A 22500-nucleotide genomic window follows, 5' to 3' on the forward strand; every position below is an offset into this window, starting at 1 on the left:
TTTTATTATAAAATTCTTTTTCTTCTTTCTCTTCTATTTCGTGTCCGGGACTTTCTTCCATTTTTCTTCCTCTTTCTCTCATCGAATTTGTTTCTTTTTTTTCTGGAATTTTATTTCTTTCCTAATTTTTTTCCTTTTTCTCTATTTCATCTGTCATACTCGGAAATGTCTTCTTCTTCTTCTTCTTCTTCTTCTTCTTCTTTCATTATGAAACTTTTCTTCGTCTTTTCAGTCTTTTCGTCTTTCATTTATGTAATTTTCTTCTTTTGTTCTGAACTTTTTTCAGTTTCTTCAAATTCTTCTTTTGATATTCCACAGGGTGGAACGATAAAAGTGTCGCCCTAAACAAAACAACACTACAGCTTTATTTTAAAACTTATATTGAAAAAAATCCATTCAGGTATCATGTTCATGTAGTAGAGCTGACATCTATTTAATGTAGCCACCTTCAGCCTCAATCACTGCCTCGATATGGGTTCAGAACTAGGAGCACGCCTTTTCCACAAGCGCCGACAGGATCCCAAACGAATACTCGGCGGATGGTGGCGATCAGGCTGCCTTTAATGTTGTGGGAGGTCACGTTGGTAATGTCCTTGAGGTATAACAAAGTGAAGTAGTCCAGCGGGTTCAGGTCGGAGTAGGAGGGGACAGTGAGAGCACGGTACAAAGTCGTAGCACTTCTTCTGAAGCCAAGCCTGGATCTCTTTGGATATATCGGGCGGCGCCGAGTCCTGTTGCCATATGTAGGGTCTGCCAGCGGTCACCTGATTGCACCAAGGGATCATCATACTCTTCAGCACATCCAGGTACACTTTGGTGTTGAATTTCAAGCCAACTTCGGAAATATGAATTTCTTCTTCTTCTTCTTCTTCTTCTTTTTCTTCTTCCTTTTCTTCTTCCTTTTCTACTTCTTCCTTTTCTTCTTCCTTTTCTTATTCTTCCTCTTCTTATTCTGTTTCATCTGTCATCTCTTTCTAACTTTCTATCTTTTTTCTTCTCCGCCATTTTCTTCGTTTTAAATGTGTGGAATTTTACTTTGATTCTTTTTTTCTCCTCTTCTACTTTTCAAGTTCCTCATTTTACGCTCAGAAAAAAGAAGCAAAAATAAACACAAATTTTTGTAAAAGCCAGCCCTTACATGAAACTTCTTTCTGTCTTTTTTTATATCTGTTTTCCATTTAAAAACTAATTAATTTATTTGAAACGGATGAAAATTATCTCTCTAATTCTGTGAGCAAAGCCACAAGAATTTATTTCTCTTATTATAAATTCCATGTAACTCGGCGTCGTAAGAGGAACACGCAGCTCTTCGAAGACATTAGGATTATTCCCCTTCCCTAACTGGTCGTGCATTCAAACGAAACAAAGCTCAGTGTCTCTTTCGATGCTTCTACGCTAGAGGGCGCGGCTTTTAATTATGTTTTAAGATGTTTCCACGTATATCTATAAGAGGCATTATAATTTTGCTTGTCGATTTGTAGTGATTTAATCGCGAAGTAATTCCTACGAACACTAAAAGGCAAACGACTCTAATGGCTACAAGCTTTCTTCCTCTGCTTTTTTTTGGAATTCGATTTTATTATCTCTTCTAAAAAGCAAGCAAATTTCCATGGTAAAATGTGAACTCAAAATATTTCTAATCAACGAAAAGCTTCTCAAACATCAAAAAGTAACACATCCATGTGGAAGTAAGATGCCAGTGCGAATTTAGAAAAAACAAAAAACAAAAAAACTATTAAACTTGGTTAACAAAATTAGTTTTCTCTAGAACTTTCAAGCCGGTCATACCTTAAACAGTACCCCGAGAACATTTGCTCAACATTCGCCTCTGTGACTTTGGCTACAGGGCGTGGAAAGGACTCAATGTCTCACATACCAGCTTTCTTCATTTCACGCACACATTCCTGCAAACTAGCAAGAGTAAGGCGAACAGAATGAAATTACTAACATGCAGTAACGAGAACAAAAAAAACCAACGCACACGCATATACAATGCCACGCTGCCAAATACTCATATGCGTATATTACATACACACGCATATTCACACTATGAACATGTTGACTTACACAATTCTAATCTATGTAACAACTAACAAAACATCCTTCAGATCCATCACACAGACGATTGAAATAGCATTTAAATTGCTGAACGTGCAGTTTGAATAGACGGAACTTAAGAATACGCATTCTTGTGAACAATTGTAAATATAAACTACGGAAATAAAAGTTTATTTTATAAAATGTTTCGAGAAAAATAGCTTTCATCAATCAAAGTCCTTTGATAGTAAGGTTAGAAGCAGCAGATACAGTGAATGTGAGTATTACTATCGACTCTTGATTGGAATAATCAGAAGTTCCTTTGCACTAATCAGCGATTTCCAGTTTCTCGTTCAAGCATAATATACACGGCTCGTCTAAATATATACATTTCTAGTTCGTCAAAATATTTTTTACTCGTCTATAGGCGAACGCCCGCTTTCTTTGAAAGATAATGATATTTTCTATTATTATTTAATGTATTTTGTGATTATAATACCTAGTTTTAAATGCTTTACGTTAAAGTATAAGTGAATATTTTTTTTATCTGAATAGAGAATTATAAAAAAAGATTATCTACTTCTATCGTCTCTTGATTAGATAGATCAACTGGCTACTTCTTTTTGTATTTTTCTGTTAACTATTGAAGTCACATCCACCACCACACATTAGGGATAAGAACCGCTTGGTGGTAAATGGTCAATATGATAAGAAAAATGCTCAGCCGAAAGATCTTTGCGTGTCTTTACAAAATGTGGTTATACAACAGTTTCCCATGAGCTAATTATATCGTTCTCTTGATTGCATAAATCAAATGGGATACTTCTATTTGTACTTTTTTTTAATTATTGAAGTCATCAAGGCCAAGAGCAACTTGAGCACAAAGGTTGATGAAACAAGAATAATGTTTAATCGAAAGATCTTTGTGTGTCTTCACACAATGTGGTCATACAACAGTTTTCCATGAGCTACTTACATCGTCCTCTTGATTTCATAATAAATCACATGATCTATTTCTAGTTGTACTTCTCTTTTCAGTGTTGCATCGCACGCTCCTTCTCTCCAGATTCACAAATTGTTTGGTCAGTTTTGCCACCCCTGACCTATCTGACCATAGCAAGCTTTGATGAGGAACACTATGTGAGTACGAATATAATTCAATTGTAGGAACTGCGTTTTCTGTGTTGCTATATATATATATATATATATATATATATATATATATATATATATATATATATATATATATATATCCCGTGATGTTGTTAAAATAATTTATATTGGAAGTTATTTATTGTTAAGAGAATAAATTGGTCTAGAATATAACAATAAGTTCTAGCTGAAGATGTTTACAGGAATTTGCTAAGTTAAAAATAAACAAAATAACCGTCAGCAGTTGCGTACGTGACAGAGATCACACGTTAGTGAGACGTGTACTTTTGGTGATGACGTAACGGAACTGACAGGTCAAGACGCCCGGAAGATTAGATTGGAGATTTTGAGTGTTTGGTCACCAGGAAGCGGGTCTAGAAAAAAATAACAAGTTATGTAGACACGTAAGCAGACTCCTGTGTAAATACCAACTAAAACAGCCTGAAATAAATTTATATTTTATGAAATATGAAGTCGTTGTCTTGTGGTTCATAACAGAAGAAAATTCGGGTGTCGTAATCATTTATGGTGTGTGTAGTTGCATGTTTCATCACAGAGCGCAGAATTGAAGAACCTCGGAGAAAGAAAAGGTATGAAGCATATTCTTTTCCTATAATAAGTACCTTTTATGTCACATATCCCCGTGTGACAACCCCTCTATCTAACAATGGGACGATCCCAGAATTGTTTCCATTGGCTTTGAAGATGAGTTAGTTGTAATTAGCAGGGAAACAGTCCAGTGATAGTGTTTTACAGGTTGAAAGCACTTGTAATGAAGCTCTGTCGATGGACATTCCACCTGACAGTAAGCACACGGAGTGAAAAAGAAAATACTTCTTAATTTGTATTCTTACTGTAAATGTTTTATAAGGAGGAACCAAAGATTGGAGATCAGTTGAGCATCTTCCATGGAAATAACAGTAGAGTAGAAAGAGACTAACAAAGCGTAGTTTGTGAGAAAGAGGCCCCAGAGAAGATACGAGATGCTATTCTGAAAAAAAGTTTTTTGCAGAAAAAATATAAAAACATCATTTGTTTCTGAGAATCAATTTTGTGCTCGCATAAATCTGCTCCCGAATAGATAAAGCATCATGTACATATATTACTTGTATTGATCGGACTATTGTTCTCTTTGTGCAACGTTTTAGTCGGATTGGCCTTCGACAGTCTCCAGGCATGTTGTGTATTGTTTGGAAAAGAAAAAAAATTACTGGTTCCGTAGATATTTTCGTATTCTTCGAGTTAGTTTGAATTTTATGGTTATTGTTTCGTATGTTTGTTTTCAAAAATACGAAACAATAACCATAAAGTATAGACTTACTTAAAGAATACGAAAATATCTACAGAGCCAGTAACTTTTCTCTTTTCTTTTCGTTTCCAAACTATAACCAACATGTTTGAATACAATCGAAACGTCGCACAAATAACACTCAAGATGAAGACATTAGTCCGATGAATACAAGTAATATAAACAAACAAAAATAAAAAGATTAAAAACCGTATACGTATGTTATTCTTTTAGTTCAGCATAATTCCAATATTCATTCGTTCTATCATCAGTACTTAATGCCTTAATTTATATACAACGTAGCTGTTATATATACATTAATGTTACTGGGATGAAACACAAATTCATGTGCAGCTCATCATAAGTGTACTTGTTTTTTTACATAGGCATCACTACTTATTAAGGCCCATAGGCCACTCGAGGATAAGGGTTAAAGAGTTTACAGTAATCAATTGGACAATATAGTAGTGTCGAGGTTCTCCTACATACAGCAATAACCCCTGGTATTTTCATCTGGGACTGGCCAGGCTCAACTTCGGTGATCTAACGAGAACATATGTGTTAATATGGTTATGACATACATGTAAATATATGAGATACAAGAGGACAATTGCAGTAGTGGTAGAGAGACGAGTACTTGCTGTGAATTTCTTGCAGGAAGAGTCTATTATAATAATTTTCTTTTGTTATGCGTGCGTGTGCGTGTGTACACAGCTTCACCACGCGACACCTTATGATTCGTCAGATATACATCCTTCTTATCTTCTTTACTTTATATGGCGTGTTATATCCTGTCCTTTTCAGGCGAGAACCAGGAGTATTAACACAATTTTAGTAGATACGGAGATACTTCCACCTTTGTGCATCCAACAGATTTGGTCAACTGGCATTATATGATTACATAGAAAAATGTCAGCATGAAAAATAATATCGTTAAGATTAAACTTAAGAAGTTGGTAATAATTTTTTTTTTATTGAGTGCGTATGATATTGAATGCAGAAAAGAAATTATTATTTCAAAGCAAAGCCTGGAAAAATCATGGATTACATAGAAAAATGAGACCATGAAAAATAATATGGTTAAGATTAAACTTAGAAAAGTAAAAGGACTATTTCGTTTTTGGTTTTTATTTTACATAGGTATCACCACTTATCAAGGCCCAGAGGCCACTCAAGGGTAAGAGTTAAAGAATGTGCAGTAGTTAATTGGACAATATAGTAACCGTTAGTAATGGAAATTCGGTAAATTTGTTAACTTAAATGTAACGGCTCATCAAGAACTTGTTTACGTTGGACTTGAAGACATCCATATTGTAGTCAACTGGAAAGCAGGCCAACGGAAAAGAGTTCCACAGGCGTGCAGTTCTAAGGAAGAAGCTTTGTTCATAGAATCTACGTTTAGTTTTAGGCACGGAAAAAGAGTGGGGGAAATTATTTTTTCAGCTAGACGAGGGTTTCTCGTGAAAGTTTGGCAAGGGGGAACCATAGATTGGAGTTCAGACGAGCAATTGTCATGAAAATAACGATAAAGCAGAGACAGGCTCGCAACATCTCTTCTGTGAGAAAGAGGTTGTAGGGAAGGGAAAAGGGCATCCTCTACTAGGCTACGTAGTCTATTTTGAACTCTATCAAAGCAGGATAAGTCCTTTCTAGCAGCTCCTGCACAGATGTGGCAACAGTGTTCCATCTTTGACGTACCTGGCTCTTATATAGGTAGAGAATTTCATCAGCAGGTAGATATCTACTGGATCGATTTTCCCAGCGACCTTGGCAAGGGATTTGATATATGTATTACATTTCAGATCAGGAGTAAAGGTTAAACCCAGGAGCTTGTCAAAACATGGAGCCTACTCAAGACGAGAGCCATTCATTTCAATTGATACCAGATGGGCATCAGAGCGTTGATGATGCAAAGATAGAAGCTCGGTTTTAGATGCATTAAAAGTAACCAGCCACCTGTTTTCACATTGTACTACGTGCTCAAGATCAAAGGAGAGAGAATCAAAGAGAACTTGGTCTTAGATGTGCTACTATAGATGGTAGTGTCATCAGCATAAATGTCTACGAATGATGTAAAGATGTGATTTGGAAGATCATTAACGTGGATCAGGAAAAAAGTTGGGCCCAGGATGGACCCCTGAAGGATTCCAGCATTATTACTTTCATAGCTACATATAATTTTACTATACTTATAAAGAGATAGTGTAAAATAGCATGATATAAGTTTGGAGACAAAAAAAACAAAAACAAAAAAACAAAAAACAAAAACAAAAAACATCACCATGCTCTGTTGCTTCTACATATCTAAACTTAAAGTTTATCTAACGTATAAAGTTATCTTGCCGATTCTTCCATATTAGACCTCAATGTCAACAAATCGATATTTTGTTCTGTCTAGCGAATTCTTTATCCTTAATGTTGCAGCGTGTTCCTTACCCTAAAAAGATGTAATTCATCGTACAAGTTTCTTCTTAAAAAGAATTATTCCAACATTTAAAATTATATACAATGAATCCAGTTTTAAATAATTAGGTAAAAAAATAAATAAAAATAAAAGGGAGAGAATTCTTATTTTTAATTTGAAGTAATGCGTCATCTCGATTGGATTTTGACTGTTTTCTACCATCTATTCATAAGTGAAACATTATTATGTTTAAAATGAAAAATTTAAATCGAAATGAAATTAATGAACGCCTGGATACGCCGGGTAGATGCAGCACATATTAATAGTTATAGTAAATACAAACCTCTTTCTAGATATATTTATGTAGGCGTATATATATTTGTTTAAAAAAAAGAATTTGCGTTGGTATCTCTTACCCATTATATATATATATATATATATATATATATATATATATATATATATATATATATATATATATATATATATATATGAATTCCTCTATTATTACAAAATATAGAAGTCACATATGTGCATACATGTTCCATTTGCGATCTCTTATAAAACGTTATATTCTGGGCAAATCCAGCGATAAAATCGCGAGTTTAACCGCTAGATTTGGCCTTGAAATTTTGCGTTTTGTAACAATTCGCAACTAAAACATGTATGCACATATGAAACGAATAATCTTTGTATGAATAAAGAAAGTTTATGCTATAATACTGCTCTACTTTTTATTGAGCACTTTTTAAGTGCACGAGAATTTCATTGGATTAACATCTAGAGAAAATAGAGAATTTCAATCATTATATATATATATATATATATATATATATATATATATATATATATATATATATATATATATATATATATACTAGCATTTCAGCCCGGCGTTGCACGAGTGTTTCAAGGTGTATGTTGAGCAAAAAAAAAAATAAATAAAAAGCGGTCAATTTTTTAAAATTTGACCCCTATTATGACCCCTTAATATTTATTATTTTGGGTTAAAGTCAAGTTATTAAGTTAGATCCATGTCCAAGGAACATATATCTAAATTTTCAAGTGTTTAGACCCAAAATTATCGGAGGAGTTTGGTAGAGTTCTCAAATGTTAAATTGTTGATTTTTGACCCCTTAAAAGCCACATTTCTGTCCAAAAAGATTTCCCCAAATCTCAGTACACTGTATATCAAATTTCGGGTCTGTAGACTAAAAATTTACAGAGCTATTGTGTAGGGAAATGTACACAGACAACCACACTGACAGACACGTTCACTGGTATATATATATATATCATTATTTACTATAATAATTATTAAATACCTACAGATACTAGTGTTTAATCCTGTCGAGAATCATCAGTCCAGAGTGTCACGATTAACACCAGGTGATAGATTCAAACCCAGTGGCAGAAGCAATCCCTGACTTGATTAGCAAGAACCTAACCCATTCGGCTATCGTTAGACACGAGAAATGCTGTTGAATTTAAACATTAAAAAAAAAATGCTTTCCAACCTCTGTCAGAATGATCTAATCATTATATGATGATCTGCACATAAGAACTAAATTGACCGACTTTAATTCCACTGAGAGTACTCAATGACAGGAAACGAGTTTCTGAAAGGGTCTAATATATATATTAACTATAATAATTATTAATTACCTACTGGCACTAGTGTTTCATCTTTTCGGAAATCATCAGTCATCATCATCATATATATATATATTTATTTTTAATATTATATATGTACATATATATATATATATTAAATGTCATATATGTATACATATATATATTTTTAAATGTCATATATGTATATATCATATATGTATATATATATTAAATATCATATATGTATATATCATATATATATATTTTAAATATCATATATGTATATATCATATATATATATATATTTTAAATATCATATATGTATATATAATATATGTATATATCATATATATATATTAAATATATTATATATGATATATATATTTTAAATATCATATATGCATATATCATATATATATATATATATTAAATATCATATATATACATATCATATATATATATATATTAAATATCATATATGTATTTATCATATACATATATTTTAAATATCATATATATATGCATATATCATATATGTATATATATATATATATATATATATATATATATATATTAAATATCATATATGTATACATCATATATTTATATTTTAAATATCATATATGTATATATCATATATATATATTAAATATATTATATATGATATATATATGTATATATCATATATATATATCTTTTAAATATCATATATGTATATATCATATATATATATATTTAAATATCGTATATGCATATATATATATATATATATATATATATATATTAAATATATACATGTATTTATCATATATATATTTTTTTTAATTATCATATATATCATATATATATTAAATATCATATATGTATCTATCATATATATGTATATGATATATATATATACATATATGTGATTAAATTAAGTAGTTATATATATATATATATATATATATATATATATATATATATATATATATATATATGTATATATGTACAGTAAAACTCCTTTTATTTGAACTTCCTCTAAAGTTGGATTTCCTCTCATTTGGACTTCCTCTTATTTGGACTTCTTCTAAACCTGGACTCTCTGTAAAATTGAACTGTCTCGTCATTGAAATTGTATCAGCATATTTGATGCGGAGTTGCAGTAAAACTGTTTACATGGCTAAGTCAGATATTGCGCAGAAATGTTAATATTGGTACTATGTAATTAATGTAGATTAGCTATTGATAATTAATTTACACTAACGGTAATTTTTTTTTCAGATTGCTATAATTAAAATAGTTTAAAACAACCGATCACAATGGCTTGCAACTCTAAAATCAGAGAATACATCTGGTCTAGAAAAAATTCTTGAAACCAAACGGTTACCGACCAACCACGCTGTTCTTAAACCACTTAATGCAAATGATGTTGAAATGTGGATGCAACAAGATGAGGAAACTACTGATCAATATCCTGAAGGTAGTAATGAAAAGAGCGACAGCTCCCATTCTCTTAACTCTAATGTAAATAACCAACAACACTCTGATGAAGCAATATCATGGGATGATGCAGAAAAGTCTATGGAGACGGTTATAAAATTTCTAGAAAAAAAAAACTTTAGTGACAACTATGTTTTGCAAGCAATGTCACTCCGAAGAGATATAATCATAAAGAAGCTACAGAACCAAGAAATTGTAGATTTTCGTGATCGCTTACGGAATACAATGGCAGCGCCTGAGAGCTCAATCGATGAAAATAGAAACTGCAATGAGACTCATTCAATGAATAAATAAAAAAACTGTATTTTACATAAAGGTATGATTTCTGTAGATGATAACTTAGGTAATAAATACTTAACAAGTAAGAGTAGATTTAATTTATTTTCAATGTTTTTGTTCCTGGTAATAATATTTAACAATTCTTACTAGCAATATATCGTAAACTCAACTTCATATATACTTGAAGTATCATATAGCAATGAATTTCATTTACTATTTCTTAATTCTTAGAAAATGAAAGTTAACTGCAGCACATTTTTTTTTATCACGAAACTTGAACAGCATCCTCTAATTTGAACGAAGCGGATGTTCAAATTATAGGAGTTATACTGTATATATGATATTTTATATATATATATATTCTTTTTGTAAAAATATATTTTAAGCCCCCCCCCTCTTTGGGCAGAGCACTGTCGTAAATAATCTCACCCGCTACTTAATTGGCTGAAAAATGTGAGGCTCGCTGTTTGTTTGTTTACAAACAGGCGGTTTGAGCACTGTAAAAATAATGGGCGGATGTTTGTTTAAATAGACATTCGGACAGGTTATTTGCGGGCATCGAGTGAGTGAACTGCTGAATGTCAACACGACGGTTCTAGGTTCAATCCTTGGCTTGGGAGAGGTGCTAGTCTAGCGTCACTGATGAGTTTTGACACAACGAAACAGGAGTGTTTGCCGATGACCACACACACACACACACACACACACACACACACACACACACACACACACACACACACATATATTATTGGTAGTAGTGTTTAGTTATTTAAACAAAAACAAAAAACAAACAATGTGTCTGCCAAAGAGTGCTCAATGTTTAGACTGAGCAATATGAATATGTTGAACATGAAAACTAGTGGCTACACATATGCAAATATGTTTCAGTGACCACCCTGCTAGGGAAAATCACATCATCAGGCCAAGAATATCTCCCCGATTCTTGGCCTGATGATGTGATTTTCCCTAGCAGGGTGGTCACTGAAACATACTTGCATATGTGTAGCCACTAGTTTTCATATTCAACACACACACACACACACACACACACACACACACACACACACACACACACACACATATATATATGTATTAAGAAGGAGAGAGAGAAGAAGAGAGAAATGGGAGAGAGCGAGTGAGCGAGAGAGAAAGTAATGCAAAAGAGAGCGAAAGAGAGAGAGAGAGAGAGAGAGAGAGAGAGAGAGAGAGAGAGAGAGAGAGGAGGCAAATACGAAGATCATTGGCGACAGTTCTTCGAGGGTGGATAGGTAAGAAACTGAGAAATAAATACGCAATTCACTTTCATCTTTACATTCATCTTTTTTTCCAAATCTTAATTTCCATTCTCTTTATCAACGATTGAAACTGATTTATTTTTGTATTTTATTCATCTTTTTGCTTGATTTTTTTTGATTCAACATTTCTTTTTAAAGAATTTCTTGTCTTTCGATCCTTTTAGTTATTTTATAATTCTTCAATGCCTTTAACTCACCTTAATCTGTATTCTAAAAAAAACACTTCAATCTTAGTTTAATTTTTCATCATCATCATCATCATCATCATCATCATCATCATCATCATCATCATCATCATCATCATCGTCGTCGTCGTCGTCGTCGTCGTCGTCGTCGTCGTCGTCGTCGTCGTCCTGGGGCAGACTGCTGAAACGATCTTCCACTAGGTGATACAAGCACCAAAATTGAAATTTGTCAGCTTTGCTTCTGCAGCCATCTTGAAAACTGGCAGCCATCTTGAGTTTTCTGATGGTTAACGTTCTTTTCTTGAAATGTATGTTCTGAACGCCATTTGTGCCAATTTCGGTGCTTGTAATCACTAAGCGAAAGATTCTTATGGAATATTGAGACAACCTGCCCGACTATCATGATCACCATCATCGCCACCGCCATCATAATCATCATTATCATCATAATCATCACCGTCATCACCACAATTACCATCATCATCACCATCATAATCATAATCACCATCAACATAATCATACATCATTATCACATCAGCATCACCTTCATCTCTATCAACATCATTGTAATCATCATCATTGCCATCATCAGCATTATAATAAGCATCACCATCAGAATCCTCATCATCCTTGTCATCATCACCATCGTCACCGCAATCATGATCATCAATATCATCTCCGTCCTCATCACAATCGACACCATCATCATCATGATCATCATCATAAGTACGATGGTCATTGTCATTAACATCATCATCTGCAGCAAGGAGGTAACAGTGCCTAAGCACTTAATGACACGGACTGACAACAAAGGTGTACCAATTTCGAATCGAGTTCGTTCAACAGAAATTACTTTCACTTGCACTTCTCTAAGTATCCTATGTCTTTCTAGAAAGAATTCTAACTAGAAAGACATCGGGGAAACGAATGGCAACAATAATCATTTAATTCATATGAAATAAATAAATTATGTACCACAATGTGTCATAAAATACGCTTAAATATGATATTTTTATTAATGCAGATCTGGTATTTAATATTATACTAGCGGGGGAGTACCTGGCGGTGCCGGGTGTTTTTCGGTGTGTGTGGTCGGGTGGAGGTGGGGGTGTTAATGAAAACCTAAGAATAAGCGAAGTAAAAAAACCCAGAAAAACGAACGTTAAAAAACCCTGCTTAGCGGGAGGTACCCGGTGTTACCCGAGTGTTTGGAGGGGGTGTGGTTATTAATGAAAACCTAAGAATAAGCAAAGTAAAAAGAGAAAACAGAAAAATGAAGCGGGGGTACCCGGGGGGATTATCAAAACATCGATAAAAAAACAAAAAAAATAACGTAAGGCAAACGAACGATGTTAAATGTAAAAATCGAAAAACAAAAAAGAAAACAAAAAAAGGAATGTTAAAACAACAAAAAAAACATGAAAAATAGCTTAAATAAGCCTGTTTCGATATTAAAATTTAAAATATCGGTGCCTACCCGGGTGTTTTTGGTGTGTGTGGTCGATCGGGGGTGTTAATGAAAACCTAAGAATAAGCGAAGTAAAAAAAAAAAAAAAAACAGAAAAACGAACGTTACATGAAAAATGGCTTAAATAATACTGGTTCAATATGTAACTTTAAAAAATCGAAAAAAAGACATCTCACACCACAATTCGAACCCAAAACGTTTAGATAATGAACCAACGCTCTAACTAACTGAGCTAACACGACGTACATGTAATTCAGTCAGTTTTCAACTATTTAAACTAAATTAGGTCATGACGTCATCTGACGCATGCGTAGAACCGGTCGTCGTCATGAGAGGACGGTTTTTGTTGACCCCCCCCCCGTGTAGTAAATTTCCGATTTCAGGGTGAAAAAATTGACGTTTCTGGTCAATTTTTCGATATTTTTCCGGCGAATATGTTACCGAGTGTGTCAATTTTTGCTCTGTCTCTCGAAAGTTTTTAGCGGACACACAAACATACATACATACAAACAAACATACATACATACACACATTTTCGCTTATATATATATATATATATATATATATAGATTAGCCTAGTAGGACCCGTTAACCAGCGTTGCCTGGTGGGATCCTGCCACCCTCTCGCAAAAAATAAACTACGGTTGTTGTTGGTGGCCACTGCCGTCACTGAACAATTGCGGACACTGGCGACTTTGACCGAAATGAAATACTCTGACTTTCACTGGCGATTAGTGATGGTTTGGGGCCATAACATGCAGGTAGTGTTTGAATTAAAAAAAAAGAAAGCAATTAAAGGAATGCGAAATCAGTATGAATTAATAAAAGTACGAAAAATGGACCATTAGATAATAATGGAAAGAAAAAAAGAAGTTTTGAAGTTAGGGATTCTCACTCTTTATGAACTATTTATACTGATCGAAATCAGTGGTAGCAGTTTTTCGCTTGTTGTATTCCTCTTCTTTTCAACTCTTTCAGCACTAGTATTAAATTAAATTCCAGTTTTATGTCGTCGTTTTTTAGTATGTAAAACAAAACAATTACGACTTTTTTCGCTCCTTTGAGTATTGTCGGCGCTTTTACACTATAAGAACGAGATTTCGGAAATCATGAAACTGAATTTCACATGAAAACAATCTTATCTACGTATTCCTCGTATTTTTAAGATGATTATATCAAAAAATTACGAAATTCGATGAGGAAGGAAATTATTTATTAAAGAAAATAAAAAATAGAATTTGATGAAAGCGATCGTAAGACACAGAAGAGTTTAAAAGGAAAGTAATTTTCTTAAACAAGATGGCGGCAATTTCTTACCTAACACCATTAAAGTTGCTTTTTTTTATAAATAATTCAGTAATATTCAGGCAATTTCGACGGAAACTACCATTTTAACATATTAAAATTGACAAAAAAATCAGTTGAAATCATTGTCTTTTATCTGAAAAATTCATTTATTGACCACAAAATCTCGTACCAATTCTGTAGAAGCGCCGTATTGTTATGTTAAGAACGGTTTTCGAATTAGACACTACAGACCTCCCCATCTTAAGAACGGCGTTCGGAACAGACACCTCCAACATCCCTATGTAAAGAACGGCTTTTGGAGTGGACAGCCCCCTTTTTATTGAGAGGGATGTGGAAAAATAATTCCTCCAAATTTAACCGTGATAATCGTTGTCAGCATATCCACCAGCAAATGCTAACAAAAATAAAAAATTGTGGAGCTGTAGTCTCGGTAGGAGAGAAGTAGTTTTGTTTATCGCGCGTGCGTACAAACCTGGCAGTCACTGAAGTACAATGCATAATACAGGTCTTTATATCTCTATAAGTACTTGTCTCCGCAAAATTTGAATGTTTTTTTTAAATCAGCATAGTCGAAAACTTATAAAAGTAATTCCAAAGAAAACTGTGGAGGTGGACCTATTGTACAAATTTACCTCCCTCCCAAAAAGGACAAAAAAAAAACTTTACGTTTGCACAATCTGGAGAATCTATCTGGAAGAGAAAATTAAGTAAAATATTCCACCGAATTCAATTCCCTATGTAATGAAATTTACATTAAAAGTGTAGCGTAGGTAATCGGGTAAAAAATCGGTAATTGTGACTAAAACAGGACCCTAACTCACAAACACGCGTACAGGTCTTTCAATTGAGGTATGGAAGAAAAAAATAGAAAATATCTAAAGAGGTGATCTTGCAAAATTTGACTCGGATTCTCGGGATTTCCCGTCAACTATGGATTTGGCGCGACCGACAATCATCAGATTAAACCGAGCGCACTAACAGATGCAAACTAATTTCTAAACAAGCAAACAAACAAACCGAAATATACAAAAAGAAAATAACAAAAACCTACCGCATAGTGACTGAATACCAATGCTTTGTTTGATTTTTTCCAGATATTTTTTTGCAAATTATTTAGTAAAAAAATATTTTTTTCAATGAAAAAGATGAATGTTTTTATTTTTAACCCTTAATTGTTAGATGAAGCAGAGTTTTTATTTTCTTTCAAGATTTTTTCATAAATTCTTTTTTGCTCAACAGAATTTTTTCTTATGCTTCAGAAAAGCTAAAAATGTGTTTATGGAAATCGTAAATTGTTAGGTAGGCGAGTGAGATAGAGAGAGAGAGAGAGAGAGAGAGAGAGAGAGAGAGAAAGAAAGAGAGAGAGTGAGTGAGTGAGTGAGAGAGAGAGAGTGAGTTCGGAAGAATATATACAATGAGAGAATCCAGTAGATCGTGCAGGTTTAAAGAAATCTATATATATAAAAGCGAAAATGTATGTATCTGTGTTTGTATGTCTGCTAAAAACTTTCGACAGACTCAACAAAACTTCACAAACTTCGGCTCATATGAAAGACCCATCCTTAGCCCGACAAATATCGAAAAATTGATCAAAAACGTTATTTTTTTCAATCACTCAATCAGCACTTTTCTACAGGGGGGGTCAGTAAAAACCGTCCTCTCATGACGAGATCGGTTCTACGCATGCGTCAGACGACGTCATAACCTGATTTAGTTTAAATATTTGAAGAACTGACACAATTTCGTGTACGTTGTGTTAGCTCACTTGGTTAGAGCCTTGGGTCAGTATCTAACGATTTTGGGTTCGAATCGTGGGGTAAGATGTCTTTTGTTTTTCGATTTTTAAAATTTTAATATTGAAGCAGGGTTATTTAAGCCATTTTTCACGTAACGTTTGTTTTTCTGTTTTTTTTTTTTTACTTCGCTTATTCTTAGGTTTTCATTAACACCCCCACCCCCGACCGACCACACACACCCAAAAGCACCCGGGTACCCACCGATTTTTTTAAATTTTAATATCGAAACGGGCTTCTTTAAGCCATTTTCACGTATTTTTTTTTTTTTGGTTTTTATTTTTCAGATTTTTTAAAGAAGTTTTAATCTTCGTTTTTCTGTTTTCTTTTTTGTTTTTGTTTTTCCGATTTTTTACATTTAACATCGTTCGTTTGCCTTACGTTAGTTTTTTTTTGTTTTTTTTTATGTTTTCATTACCCCCCCCCCCACACCGCCCGGGTAACCCCCGCTTTATTTTTCAAATAAGTTTTAATGTTTGTTTTTCTGTTTTCTTTTTTGTTTTTTTTACTTCGCTTATTCTTATGTTTTCATTAACACCCCCACCCCCGCCCAACCACACACACCTCCAAACACTCGGGCAACGCCGGGTACCCCCCGCTAGTTATATATAAATGAATTATCTAAAAAACCTAAACATGTTTGTAAAAAGTATAATTAATTACTGAAACAAAGGTACAAATCGAACGAGCAAGCAATTTACCTATAGGGCAAAAGTATTTATCGAGCGAGAAAGCAATTTACTCATAAAGCAAAAGTAGGTATCTTTACGACGCCATGTTTGAATGGTACATTAGCGTTCGTTTAGCATGCTAATACCGTTATTCTAGAGGTCATCCAATCAGACGAAATGGAATTATTCTGGGGAGACTTTACTATTTTTTGTAACGGAAAATAAAAAGATTATGTTATGTGAATGAGTTTATAATCCAGTTACGAAGTACGGAACACCTTCCGGTGATGATTGGGTGCGGTCGGAGTACTTGTTATTTAGAGGGGAAAAGAGGAGGTACTTCCTCTAAAGTTGGTTGCGATTGTGATGATGTTGCTCCTAGGATGTAATGTAGGATTTTATTATAACGACGAAATGTGTCAAAAATGACATTCGAAAGTTACATAAAATAGTAACATAATAAATTTATATGTGGCATCTGTTGTTGGAAACGTACGAGACTTTGGTCCAGAGGAGAATTTCTGCAATCAAAATAGTATTTAGAAGATTATATTCACCACATATATAGTAATGATTTAAAAAGTTTAAAAAAAAATGATTCGTGCACAACTACCGAGAATCGAAACTAAAACATTTAGTTTACGATTTACTTTTTCCTTTGATTATAATGTTTTAAATATGAAGATATGTTTGCTGCAAGGCCAAAAATTAAAACATGGACCAATAGCTACTACGTAATGCATGCATATTCGTAATGCGTTCATTCAACCTTCACCTGGCAAATTCCATTTTTAAAATTTTCACATTTCGCACCGATTTTCCCTGGCTAAAACCCAAATATAAAGTTTCGCATGGGTTCGAATGCCCTATATATTAATTTTCACGTCTGCAGAGCAAAAAATTCCAGAGGAGTTTGGTAGTCAACATTTTTTAAACAAATATATATACGCATACATAAATATATATATATATAGAAAGAGGTTTGTGTTTACTATAACTATTAATTATAAATATTATGCAAGTATAAATTATGTGGAATATCCGCATGAATATAATGACACGTGATAGTTAACTAAAAATTATCATCCAATAAAAACCCGAAAAAAACTAATTGAAAATAAATGTTTAAAAGAATATGCAAATTAGCTAAATCTTTTGCAGATGAATGCGATTCCACGACTCATATATAACAAAGTTGTATTTTCTTTTGAAATAAATAGAAAAGAGAGGTTTTAATATGAATATTAACACACAGAACCCCCAAATTTATATAAGGATAGATATACATCTTGTTTTTCTGTTTGCCTGTCTATCTGTCTTTCTTTCTTTCTCTCTCTCTCTCTCTCTCTCTCTCTCTCTATATATATATATATATATATATTCTTTCTTCTTCTATCTTATCTTATCTTATCTTATCTTATATATATATATATATATATATATATATATATATATATATTATATATATATATATAAATAAAATGAACTCATTTTTTCACGTCGGATTTGGACCTTAATAGGATTAAAAATCAAGATATTTCATGCAAATATAATATGCACAAACGGCAGAACAATATCTGAGGTGTGTTATAGGCTTATTATTTCTCAAATTCCTCGATAATCTTAGATTTCTATACTTTTTCTGCTGAGAAGTCACAGCCAAAATCGGTTAAGATCAATGGAAGTGGTAAAATATTTTCTCTCTAATAAATTCCTCCTCCCCCTGCCACCAGTTAACACCGTTTGGGGATCGTTCACAAGGAACAGTTGAGAAGAGAACACCGGTTTGGCTTCGTAGTTCTTTCATGTGAAGTTATTTAAAATCACTAAACTAAGCTGCAGTGCTCTGTGGCGTAGTGGTTAGCGTGCTGGACAATTCACATTATATTTTCACGTTCGTGCCGACCTACCGTAGTCGTTTTTTTTTTTTTTTTTCCTAAACAACTGGAATGGACTTTTCTTGGTGGCCGAACTGTTAACGTTGCAGATCTTTTTTTTTGTTTTTTTTTTACACTTTATTTTCCTACTTTTTCTCATGACTCCGGGTTTGATCCTTCCTACTTACCAACCATAACATTTTTTAAAACTCCCCCCCCGTCCCGGAAACAAACATTCGGGCAACGCCGGGTACCCCCGCTAGTATATATATATATATATATATATATATATATATATATATATATATATATATATATATATATATATATATATATATATATATATAAATATCATGTATGCTTACGACATGAAATTGAAATGCTAAATGAAATTTAAAACAAATATATATGCACCGATCGTAACTTTATTTCGTAGTCATCGTTCCAGCATCATTTTTCTCTGTAACCATGCACTTTTTCTCTCCTCCTCCAACCGCACCCAAACCCGATATCATCATAATCGAACACTAGATTTTCGACGCAATCACCATCGTCGTTCTCCTCCTCCCGACACTTTCTTATACTCCCGCTTTTCGCAAAGCAACCACTTCCCCTATTCCTCCTTCCTTCCTTTCTTTCCGTATCCTCCTCCTCCTCCTCTTCCTCCTATACCTCCCGCCCCCATCACCTTCGTGTCCGTCGTATCGGCGTCACTTACAGGCAGTTTTGAAACGTGAGAGAGCAGCGTCTTTTCAAAACGATGTCGGTCGCCGATGTCGATTGATTAAATGGAAGAAAATCGATAGATTTCGTCAATATTGATGAGAAATCGTTGCTCTCCACCTCCTCGTCCCTCCCGGGCGCGCGATTGCTCGTACGACACAATTGTGCGAGGAAGTGAACGCATGTGCACGTCGAAACCTTACCTATTAATGCAAGTACGTGCAAGGTGAAAAGTGTCATTTTTGCACCGAAAGAAAAGTCGTTGCATATTTAGGCAGCATCTCTTCTTGAAGACATGTTTCCTTTAAGTATTACAGAAAACTTGTGCCTATAGATTTTCCTTGGATGCTTTCTCGATGCTTTGTTAATATTCGGGTTTATGGCTGGAACTCGCAGGTGAACTTTTCATACTTGCTGGGTGCCATAATACTTTCAGTTGCTTCTAGAGCAATCTTCAAGGTTGGATACCGATTAAAGGACATTTATTTTAAATGTTTAGTATTATTTGAGCAACATAATAAATATGTTCGTAGAGGAGTACCATGTTTCGACAAGATTCTGATCTTCATCCCTGATCTGAAAGTGAACATATACATCCATTGCCAAAATCACCGCTCGGAGCATCCTATTCTGATTTGATAGAATCCAAAATCGACTTCGTAATCTAGTGGGTTATTCCCCTTTCTCTGCACCCTCTTTCCAACAGCAAAGGCATTGCGAATTTTTCTCTATTTTTTATGGCAAGTGCTCGACTGTGTTTCAACCTATGCCGCCTCCTAGCCAAACTTTCATAAAAATTACTCAACTAGCTACAACCGCTATCAAACATGTTCCGCCCTCTTCATCCGTGCCTAAATCTAAACGCGAATTCCATTAAAAAGGCGTTTTTCTTAGAAATGCCCGCCTGCAGAACACAGTTCCAGTAGTCTGCTTCCCGGCATGAAGCATGTTGCTATCGCGTCCTTTAGGAATTCGAACCAATAAGAAGATATGTGATTCTTTTGGTTGGATATAAGCAGACATCATTTGATTGTAAAAAGCTGTTTACGAAAGTTTATGTGTTACGTTTGTTAACTACGTGTATTTGTGAAAAACGCCATACAGAAGTAGAGCATGAGCTACCTGATATCGAACTATAAAGTTCTGCTGGAGGGTTAGGGTTACTATACGACCCGACACAATGGTGTCTGTAAATATCTCCCCTGAACGATCTGTAAAATGTTGAGCATCAACTGCAGCTGCCAATCCTGGGAACATATACGAGGAAACAGTCGGAAATAAGTAATTATGACTATATAATTTCTACAGCTAGTAAACTGAGCCATAAAACCTGACATAGTGATATGGGACAGAAGAAGAAGAAAGAGGCAACCTTAGTTGAAGTTAGTGCCCCCTCCCAATGATGCGGGGTTAAACAGAGCTGAAAGGTTGGTTGGTTGTTTTTGTTTTACGGCATATCAACCCTTTTTAGGTTATTTAATGCTGAATCCAGTGATTTTGAAGAACAATTTTTTAATGGATTATAGTGGGGGATGCCCTTTTCTCTACCCTGAAACCTCTCTCCCACAGAAGAAACGTTGCGAGCCTATCCTTGTTTTATCGTTATTTTCATGGCAGGTGCTCGTCTGAACTCCAATTTCTGGTCCCCCCTCGCCAATCTTTCACGAAAAACACCCGTCTAGCTGAATCCACTGTGAAAAATTTCTCCCACTCTATATCTGTGCCTAAATCAAAACGCGGATTCCATGAACAAAGCTTCTTTCTTAGAACTGCACGCCTGTGGAACTCTGTTCCGTCTGCCTGCTTCCCACCGGACTACAACTTGGATGTCTTCAAGTCCAATGTTAAATTCCTAATGAACCGCCCCCTTAAATAAACACTTCATCAAATCTCCACACTAACGTAATGTACTTGCAATAATCCTTATCCCTGAGTGGCTTCCGGGCCTTGATAAGTGGTGATCACTGTGTAAATATATATATATATAATAATAATAATAATAATAATAATAATGATAATAATAATAATAATAATAAGCGGCAATATATTTATAAGCTAAAGACAAATAACAATATTTACACCGAGACAAATACTCAAACAATATTCACACCAAACAGAGGAAAATAAATATACACATAAGGCCACACTGCCTCACTTAGACACACATATTAACACTGACAGAAAACCTTCCTTCCCGTAAGTATTCGATGTCAGTTTAGAAAGAATTCTCACTAGAAAGATATCAAGGAAACGAATGCTAGCAAAAGAATTATTTGATTGATTTGAAATGAATGAATGAAGGAATGATACTCAACAGCAACAACAACAACAACAACAACAACAGCAATGCCACCACCACTAGCAACATAACACAAAACAGCAACAACAACAACACGACTACAAGATAATAACATACACAACAGCAAAAACATCATCACAACCAACGACAACACCAGCAACACAAAATAACAACGCTACCAGCTAACTTGTAATCAATAACAATAGTAACAACAACACTAGCAACACAGAACAACAACATACACAACAACATACATAGCAACAAAAATACAAGCAACACAAAATGATAACAATGCCAACAGCTAACTTGTAATCCACAATAACAACAACACTAGCAACAAAAAACAACAACATACAGAAAAACAACAGCAACAACAACAGCAACAACAACGACACCAAATAATAATAATGCCAACAGTTAACTTTTAATCTACAACAGCAACAATAGCAACACAAAACAACAATATACACAACAACAACAACACCAAATAATAACCATGCCAACAGTTAACTTTTAATCCACAACAACAGCAACACTGGCAGCACAAAACAACAACATACACAGCAACAACAACAACAACAACAACAACAAACAAAAGCTAAAACACCAGCAACCAAAATAGTAA

The sequence above is a fragment of the Euprymna scolopes genome, chromosome 22 (genome assembly GCF_053919585.1).
Source record: "Euprymna scolopes isolate OS-2025 chromosome 22, ASM5391958v1, whole genome shotgun sequence".
In the NCBI taxonomy this organism is placed as follows: Eukaryota; Metazoa; Mollusca; class Cephalopoda; order Sepiida; family Sepiolidae; genus Euprymna; species Euprymna scolopes.